Source organism: Suncus etruscus, chromosome 6 (genome assembly GCF_024139225.1).
Source record: "Suncus etruscus isolate mSunEtr1 chromosome 6, mSunEtr1.pri.cur, whole genome shotgun sequence".
NCBI lineage: Eukaryota > Metazoa > Chordata > Mammalia > Eulipotyphla > Soricidae > Suncus > Suncus etruscus.
The window spans coordinates 17,758,663-17,768,662 of NC_064853.1; the positions used below are offsets into that span (position 1 = coordinate 17,758,663).

General features: G+C 33.7%; 1 long non-coding RNA gene across 1 annotated transcript in view; it reads right to left on the minus strand.

Moving 5' to 3' along the window:
* LOC126011604 (uncharacterized) overlaps positions 1-10,000 on the minus strand; it is a 223,310-nt gene that overhangs the window by 123,295 nt on the left and 90,015 nt on the right. The gene's annotated exons all lie outside the window — the stretch shown is intronic.

Genomic DNA, 10,000 nt, shown 5'->3' on the forward strand with positions numbered 1-10,000 from the left:
TTGTAAGTAACTTCACAAGACAAAATTTTGATGGCTCATTTACCAAAGAGGAAAGAAGGACATTCTAGATAGCATGTGGCCTACATAGCTATGGGAAATGTTAACTTTTTTTGTAGAGAAATAGAATTTTGCAACCCCTAGTAGAATTTAACAGATCCACATAAACAGAATTTACTAGATCTTCAATACCTGAGAGTATATAGAAATGTATTATCCTTTTCATGACTTTTTTTTAAAAAAGAATTCATTTCATTCAATTTATCCTAAACCTAATCCTTTTTTTCATATACTCATAAATTTGCATCCTAGAGAATAAGTAAATGAGTGAAATATATTTTGATTTTTAAAGCTAAGTAGTTATAAATTCAAGTTATGGTTAACTTAAAAATTATTCATGAATCATATGTATGCCATTTATGTTATCACCGTGAGATCATTTCCTTTTTTAGAGAGAATAAACTTTAGTGTTCATGCAACTCCGCCCGATTCATTAAAACTAGTCTTTGATTCTTAAGAGTCCTTTGATTCTTAATGTTTATGCTCACTCCACACTTCCTATAAAAATTATTCTTGAAGTTAGCCCCAGGTCTCGTCTTATTTTTATTAAATTGTCTGAGAAAACCATAGGCCCACCTCACTTAAAGACCTTTCATTCATAAACCTAAAGTTTCCCTAAACTAACAATAATCAAAAGATTATGTTATTATTTGATACAAATGCACAAACAGGGGCTGACAATGTTCTTTCATTGTAGTCATGTTGTACCTGTATTATTTTGCTGATTTATCCTCCTTCCCTTAGGCTCAAAAATAGCTATTTTTTTCTAGATTACGATGAATATAACCTGTCAGAATAAGTAAGCAAATTTTTAAGACTACATATATCTTAAGAGTAAAGCGATCTCTTTTTAGTATAGGGCTTCATTTGGTGTGCTGAAATATTAATGGTATATTGGTGGGTAAGAGGTACATAAGTGAATAGGTGTTATGTAAGCAGGTAGGTTAATAAGTAAATAGCTGGATAGATAAGAGGCCATTAGTTACATAGGTATATAGATAAGAATGTACATAGCATGGTGAGTAAGAAGTATGAATGTAGGTAAGTGAATAGGTAGATAAGTGAGTAAGTTGGTAGTTAGGTGAAAAGTAGGAAGAGAAATATAGGCAGGCAGGTAGATAAGGATCTTTCATCACAAATGTAGAATGCTCTGTAACTCATTGTCCATATGTTCACATTTCTTTGAAGACATTTTTAATCTCTTTTATTAATATAATTATAATTATCACTCTAATAATTTGTCCAATTTTACATTACCTCTCCCCTCAGCTCCAAATCATTGTATGCAAATTAGTATATCAATTTAAATATCCTCCAAACATCTCAGTGTTGCTATTTGCATAACAGCTCATCTTTAATATATTGTTACTTTACCTATATTTTAACATTCATCCTCTTTAAACAAAAAAAAAAAAACTGGGATCATCCTTGATTTAGTTTTAATGGACCAATTTTAAGCCTTTGAGATTTGTTATTCAAAAAGTTTAAAGATTTTTGTCTTTATAGTATTTATTCTCTTCAGAATTTTCTGATCCTAACATTTTAATTTTATTCTTTGCCTCTGTTACTGTAAGTTTGCTAAATTTATTTTGTGGTTATAATTTTCCGTCTTTACATTTATGCTTCATATGTCTGTAAGAATGTAGTATTTGAATGAAAATATAAATATCTCCCAGTGCTGAAGACCATTCAATGGGTTTATGTTATCCTTCAGATAAATAAGACAATATAAAATAGCTATGTAGACCATCATAGTCAAGACAAAGACCATCCTAATGTATTTAATTATCTTATCATTCCCACTTTTTGAAAATATCCCTCTTTACATCCTAAGTTATGGAGAGACAGTGACTCACTAGCAATTACCACAATTTACTAGACATATTTTGCCTCAATGACTCAGTAATATTTTTCCCTGATATATCTTTTCCTTTTTCTCATTTGTCATAATCTGCTCCCTCTTCACTTTTTATTTTGAAATATCTAAAGCTTCATCACATCTTAGCTACTCATTTTTAATATTGGCAGGTATTTACCTTTGCTTATTCTTGTGTTCATAACTTTTTTAAACTCTAAGTGGCATTTATCATACTGATGGCTTTTATTCAAATTTTATGTCCCTCATTTAATTATGAGCATGAGTATCTTATATATCCTAATCAGTATCTGACCCAAAGTAAATATCTACTGAATATTCTATAAGTAAGGGAAGAATGAGGAATAAAATGACAGCCATAGTATAAATAATGTTGTCTTCATTTTTGTCATTTTAGTTTAAGGATTGAATTATTTCTAGAATCAATTTGGTAATCTCACATTGTTTTATTAGTAATGTCACATTTACAGAAACTGGGGCCTGCGAGGTGGCGCTAGAGGTAAGGTGTCTGCCTTGCAAGTGCTAGCCAACAAAGGACGGCGGTTTGATCCCCCGGTGTCCCAAATGGTCCTTCCAAGCCAGGGGCAATTGCTGAGCGCTTAGCCAGGAATAACCCTAAGTGTCAAACGAGTGTGACCCCCCCCAAAACAAAAACAAAAACAAAAACAAAAGCAAAACATTTTACAGAAGCTGATTCTAGAACACTATAAGATAACAAAACAATGCAACATTAATGCTGAATTGAAAGTCTCAGTTATTTACCTTCAAATTTAGAACCTTAAAGTTAAAATATGGTGGGAAGGCAAGGGGCTGAAATTCAAATCCAGTTCAATTAGAGGTCTGCCAAGTTTACACAACTCTCTCATTTGATTTCTTTTTCAGCTTAAGTTAAATTCTAGGCCTGCATTTTTTTTCTACCACAATAGATTCTCTTTCTATAATCTCTTTTGATCAAAGATAAGCATATGCATCTTGGTCAAAACAACAATAATTTGCAACTTAAATTCCTACTTAATAAAGAAAACTTTCTTTTAAAAAAAGCAACAAATTATATAAAGAAATAGCTTAGCTACAGCATATAGTTAATTTGCATCTCCAAATAGCACATTTATCCATTTAGTTTAAAACATATGCATTTGCATTCAGATTATTTAAGGATATTTTGTCTCCAAGAAGAGAAATGCTGATGAAGTGTGGTGGGATGGAATTGGTCATGCTATATTTGCATAACTAAGTTCATAGACCCAGATGATTCTTCCCACAACAAAGGCAAGATAATGGTTCAAAATTTAATTCAAATGCCTACCACTTATAAACTAGAAATTCTACAAACTCTAATACCACTTAAAAATACTTGAGGTTTTTAAATAAACATTAAACTTGTATTCAAACTTGTAATTGAAAATCTGAATAAAAATATTATGGTCATACTCATATGAATAAATTCATGATAATTGAATCAAATATAATTTGGAATCTAATGAAAATATCAAATTATTTTATAATAGATAAAATCATCTCCATTTTATAGACAATATTTGAAACTATTTAAAAATATTTGAACTACACCCAGTAGTGCTAAAGGTTTACTTTGGACTTATAGCTCAGGGGTCACTCCTTGTGGTTCTTGAGCAACCATATACAGTGTCAATAATTGAACAAGAGTCTACCATGTGCAGGCAAGTTGTCATATCTTTTTGGTCTCGGAACATGAAATATTTTGGGTTAGAGTGATGATATATTAGGTGTGGTGCTTGTCATGCCTTTTGTCAAGGTGGGTTAACTTCCCAATTTCCCATATGGTGGCTGAACCCTTAAGAAGAGATAATTAAGTGGCGATCTAGGAATAAACATTAAGCATAGATGGGTGTTGCCCCAAACAAACGAAAACAACAAAACATTGGAATATGAAATATATTTGTTATTTGGGGGGCCCACACCTAACGGCTCTCAGGGGTTACTCCTGGCTCTGTGCTTAGCAATCGCTCCTAGCTCAGGGGATCATATTGGATGCTGATGAACTCGTGTCCATCCTGTGTCAGCCGTGCAAGGCGCACTGTGCTACCTCTTGTCCCAAAATATAGAATATCTTAAACATCTTAGACATTATTCAAAGATAATCTCTTATATAGGGAGATTTTAATTGATAAAACTAGGATTCAAGTACAGGAACTTTGATTAAATCTCTGCTGAAACCATTACTTATATAACACCATGTAAATTGTATTATGGATTCATTACAAAAACATGTAAGTGTATGCATGTAAACTATTTCTAAAAAATAAACTAACTTTGTACAAAGATATGTACACATGTATTCGTAAAATAAAGACAATGTATTTATGCATGTTTATATATGCCAAATGGAAACATTACACATTTATGTAAATACACATGTAAGATTATTCAAAAACTAAAAAAAATATAAATAAAATAATAACTTTAATAACTCCTGCAAAAATCCATTTGTCTCTTAAATTCAACAATATGAAAATGAGAAAAAAAAAGTTTCCTTTCAATTATATTTACCAAATGTTTTCCAAGAATATTGTTTAATCACTTCAGGGAAGCAGAACTTTCTAAGACTTCAGCCAAGTTAAACTTCTGAAAATTGTTTTGTAATGTTTACACAGCAAGATCATATTTTCATTACCCTGATGAAATACAGGTGCAAAATCTAAATGCATAAGTCCCCAAAGTACTATTTCCTGCTGGGTTCCTTTCTTAGCAAGACTAAAATTCTTTCAGCTTTTTTCTTCTAATACTATACTCCACCTTAGAATTTATGAGACATAAGGGATTCTACTGTACTCTGAGAAGTAAAACAGAGGAAGTGGCTCTTTGCTGAATGTCTACTATGTCAGTAGCAAGAATTATTTTATTGAACCGAATCAATGATATTATATGCCATGGGATACTTTTATAGTAGAGAAACACATACTCAAGAAAATCAAGAAACCAACTTAACCAACATACTCAAGAGAAAAAAAAAAGCTATCATATGATGAAACCAGCAACCAGTTTCATGACTTCTTTGTTGTAGCAGAAAGAAGAATTATAAGTGTAAAAATACTCTAGTTGGTATGTATTTTATTTCATCCAACAAAAGAACTGTACTGATTTGGGGCTAGAATGATAGTACAGCAGTAGGGTGTTTGCCTTGCACGTGGCTGCCCAGGATGGATCTGGGTTTGATCCCTGGTATCCCATATGGTCCTCTGAGCCAGGAGCAATTTCTGAATGTATAACTAGTAGTAACCCCTGAGCATCACTGGGTGTGGCCCAAAAACAAACAAGAAAGAATTTCATTGATTTCATTTTTAATGTCTTTTTACTATTTACAGCTAAAGAAGTCAATTAATATTTGCATTTCCAGCTACACAGTTTACACAGAATATGCACTAGACGTTTTTCAAAAACTTATTTAGTAATAAATTACAATATTCAAAGTCTAATGTGGCAGGTATGTTGCTTTTTTTTCATTCACTTCTTTCATTGAATGAACTTTAATAGCTTAAAATCACACTTGAGAAATCATAGTCCAGATAGGTAAATTAGCTTAGGAAAGGGAATCCAATATGTTTGGAGGTCATCATTTGCAATTTGTACTTTTAGCACGCCACAGTATAAAGCCTTCATTATTTACAGAGTTTTAGTTAAGATTATTCAAACTAAACAGATATGCGTTAAACAAAGAAGAAATCTATAGACTTTCTTGACTATCAAAACTGCCTGTGTCTGAGACGGACCCTATGATAATGCTAGTTGGAAATGAACACTCTGGACAAGAACTAGGTGTTAAAAGTAGATAAAGTGTTAGCATGGTTCCTTTTCAGTAACAATATTGCAAACCACAGTGTCTAAAAGGGAAAAGAAGAGAGAGAGAGAGAGAGAGAGAGAGAGAGAGAGAGAGAGAGAGAGAGAGAGAGAGAGAGAGAGAAATAATTGCCTCTGAGGTCAACAGGGGGAGGATGGAGGGTCAGAGGGAAACTGGGAACAGTGGTGGTGGGAAATATGCTCTGGTGAAGGGTGTTGTATAGCATATAACTAAAACTCAATCATGAACAATTTGTAACTGTATATCTAATGATGATTCATTTAAATTATTTATTTAAAAAATAAAAATAAAAATAAAAACAAAAACACCCATAACTGCCTGTGTCAGTTCACAGACCAGATGGAAAGAATTTTTGTTCTTAATAGTGCAAAAAGGTTAATGCAGCATTTTTGTTTTCATCAACAGAGTTGGCAGCATCCTCTAGTCAAGGGCCTAGATTCCCATATTGAAAGCCAGGACTGCCAACCAGGAACAGGAAAGGTAGAAACCTCTGCCGTGGTTCGAGACACTTATCTCTGCATCGAAAATAAAATTGCAAAAATAAATAAATAAATAAATAAATAAATAAATAAATAAATAAATAAATAAAGTTGCTCTATCTCTCCTCTCTCGCTACTCTTTCCTCTCTGTCTTCTCTCTCTCCTCTCTCTCTGTTTCTCCTTTTAATTCAATCACATACCCAACTATCAAACTTGCATATCAAAATGGGAATCCTGGGAGGCTTTTGGAATATGCAGATCAACAGAAGCTAATTAGCATTAACTTGCAGCCATCCTGAACTGATTGGCAGCACAGCTGTGGGGACCTAACAAAACATGCTGAGTTGCATGCTTGTCAGGCCACCTGCCACTTGGCGGAATCCAAAATAGTGCAAACCACCATGCCTTAATAACTCGATGACCTTAGTTTGGGAGGAGTTGGGAACAGACATATTTGGATCATGCAGTAATTAGTACTGCCTTCACCTGACATGCATTCAACAATAGGCTTAGTGGCAGTAGCTACCTCATCTAACACATTGATGTCTTAATTGAGATCGACAGCTTCTTCCTGAGGCTACCAGTTCCCCATAAAGTTTGCAGTCTTACTTGGGATCATACTGCCTCAGCTCCAGGCACTGAATCTCCAGCAGGATTTCATTTTTAGCTTTCTGAATTCTGGTTGTTGTTTTGTAAATCAAGGGCATATTTTAGAAATAAATTCCAATGGCATTAAGACTAGTGAAGGGAACTTCATAAGAGCAGAGTCGGGTGACATCGAAGTTAACTTCTAAAACATCAACTTCCTCATTTGAATGACAGTATATTATGAAGTCATTGTGTGTATGGAACAGCATATGTGTCAAAATCTGCTGCACAAATTAGGGTTTTAGTAAGTGATAGCTGCTGTTATTTACGAAGTTATTGCTAGACACACATACTAGAGAATAGAAAGGGGGCAAAATTTTACATGAAATTTTTGTGATTTGTTAATGTAAGACATGGTAATACTACTTGTGAATCAAATCTATATTTTTGAGGTTTTTTTGCAAAGTACACAAATCCACCTAGCATCTGAGATAAGTGTACTTTAGTATAGTAAGAACAATCCTCTATTAATTTGAAAGATACTATGTTCTTGATTTATTGATTTAGTATTTCTTTTTCATGCTCTTGTCTTCACCAGCTCAAGATATTAGTGGAAAAACTTCAAAATAAAAATAAAAATAATAAAACAAATACAACATATCTAAGTTTTGGGGAGCTCCAGCAACAGGTTCTAACCTTTATTGATTGATTGATTTCTGGGCTACACCTGGTGGCACTAGGTATTACTCCTGGCTCAGTATTCATAAATCACCCCTGGCAGGTTGCAGATCATATGGGATGCCGGGTCCCTTCCAGGTCAGTTGCATGCAAGGCAAATGCCCTACAGCTGTACTATTTCTCCAACCCCCAGCAACAGTTCTAGGTCAGCTCTGAACTTGATACTGTGTGCCAGAAGACTTTTTTTTTTTGAGTATTTATCACTTGATGCATACAAATCTCCCTGAAGATCATGAATACTTTTTTTTTTTTTTTTTTTTGGTTTTTGGGCCACACCCGGCTTTGCTCAGGGGTTACTCCTGGCTATCTGCTCAGAAATAGCTCCTGGCAGGCACGGGGGACCATATGGGACACCGAGATTCGAACCAACCAACTTTGGTCCTGCATCGGCTGCTTGAAAGGCAAACGCCACTGTGCTATCTCTCCGGGCCCTGATCATGAATATTTTTAAGGTAGAAAAGATGTATGTATGCAAGTATATATGAAGTTTCAATTTGGTAGTCCAAAATCCATTTCAGAGGCGAGAGACTCTAGTAGACATATTTATACCATTTTCATACAATTCAGTAAAATGTTATCCATAATTTCTGTTCTAGCAGCTCCAACTATAATATTATTACTAAAGGTGATACTAGGGGAACTGGCTGAGTGTAAATGATTTTTGAGTCATAAAATCTTTGTATCAGACCAAATCAATTCCATTGATTCACTTCATGCAAATTTTCTGAGAAGTTTTCTGAGAAATTTTCTGGCGTCCTCTTCTACTGACCTTACTGTTACTGACCAACAGAATTTCCCCTTTCTTTTTCTGTAGAAAGGTCTTAGAAATTGTCTATGAGTGTAGATGCACTGTGCCAGAAATCCACGTAGTCACTTATTACCTTTGCTACCCTTGATGTTAACTCCTGCTATATTTATATGTACATTATAAAGTGTCTTTTACATGTTACCTGTAGAGTGGAAAAAATAATCAATTCTGAAATATATTGCAGCTTGTATTTTCAGTTAGATCTATTGTCAGTATCATCTTAAAAACTGTATGGAAATAACCTTTAAGTTCAGGAAATTACTCTATGATGAATTACAAAAGCTCAATGGATGGACCGTGAAGTAATAGTTATTTGTACTCTGAATTTTTTATGTGAGGTGGCCTCTATAAAGATACACAGCAGACAATTGTTTACTCTTTCTTGATCACATTATACATTTCTTATAACTATGGTTACTTTTTAAAAATACATTTGAATTGGCAATGGGCAATGACAGGCAGAGAGATAAAGGCATTGTTTAATAAGGTAGCAACAAAGGCTTGAAAGTATCAATACTTGCATAGCTATGAACTTTCCTCTTAACTTTGCTTTTACTGTAGTTCACAAATGCTGGTAGCTTTTGTCCTTACTCTTTGTTTCTAGGAATCTGACTTTCTCTTTGAACTACTGGTTGTTCAGTAGTACGATGCTTAAGTTTCCAGATGTTTCTCTTCAATTTTTATATATGATTAACTTCTGTTTTTAGTTTATTATGGTCTGAGATGTTTGATATAATTTATATCCTCTTGCTATTATGGAGATTTTTTTGTGACCCAGAATTTATATTGGATTTATATTGGAAAATGTCCCAGGCTTATACATACATACATATATATATATATATATATATATATTATATACATTATAAGACTAGGAAGAAGTTCTCTCTTCCTACCTTGTTACGTATATGGAGACAAAGTATCCCCTGAGTGCTATGAAGAGACCTCTAAGAAACCAACACCTTGATCTTGGACTTTCCAAAACTCCAAGACTGGGAACAAATAGAATTGATGTTGTATAAACCATTAAGTCTTTGTTACTTTGTTCATGGAAGCCAAAATTGATCTGTAGCAATATATATATATATATGTATATGTATATGTATATGTATATGTATATGTATATGTATATATATGTATATGTATATATATGTATATGCATATATATAGCACTTTATTTTGGGACTCAGATTTTCCTACTGAGTTTGTACAGTACCAGGTATGTTGAGTGAATAAGGTTCCAAGTGACTGACTAACTCAGTCAAGGTCAGTGCAAATTGACCTATGATTTGCCAGGTACAGGACCAGAGAGATAGTACAGTTGGTAGAATGCTTATCTTTTTTTTAATATCTTTATTTAAACACCTTAATTATAAACATGATTGTATTTGGGTTTCAGTCATATAAAGAACATCCTTATCTTACATGTAGCCAAACTCTGGGTTCCATCCCTGGTATCTCATATAGTCTCATGTGCCCCACCAGAAATGACCCCTAAATACAGCGCCAGTACTAGACACAATGAACACCAATGGTGTGACCCAAAAACACTTTGGATGTGACCCCCCCCCCACCATATTTTTTAATTTAGTCCTTCAGAATCCTGGAATACATTG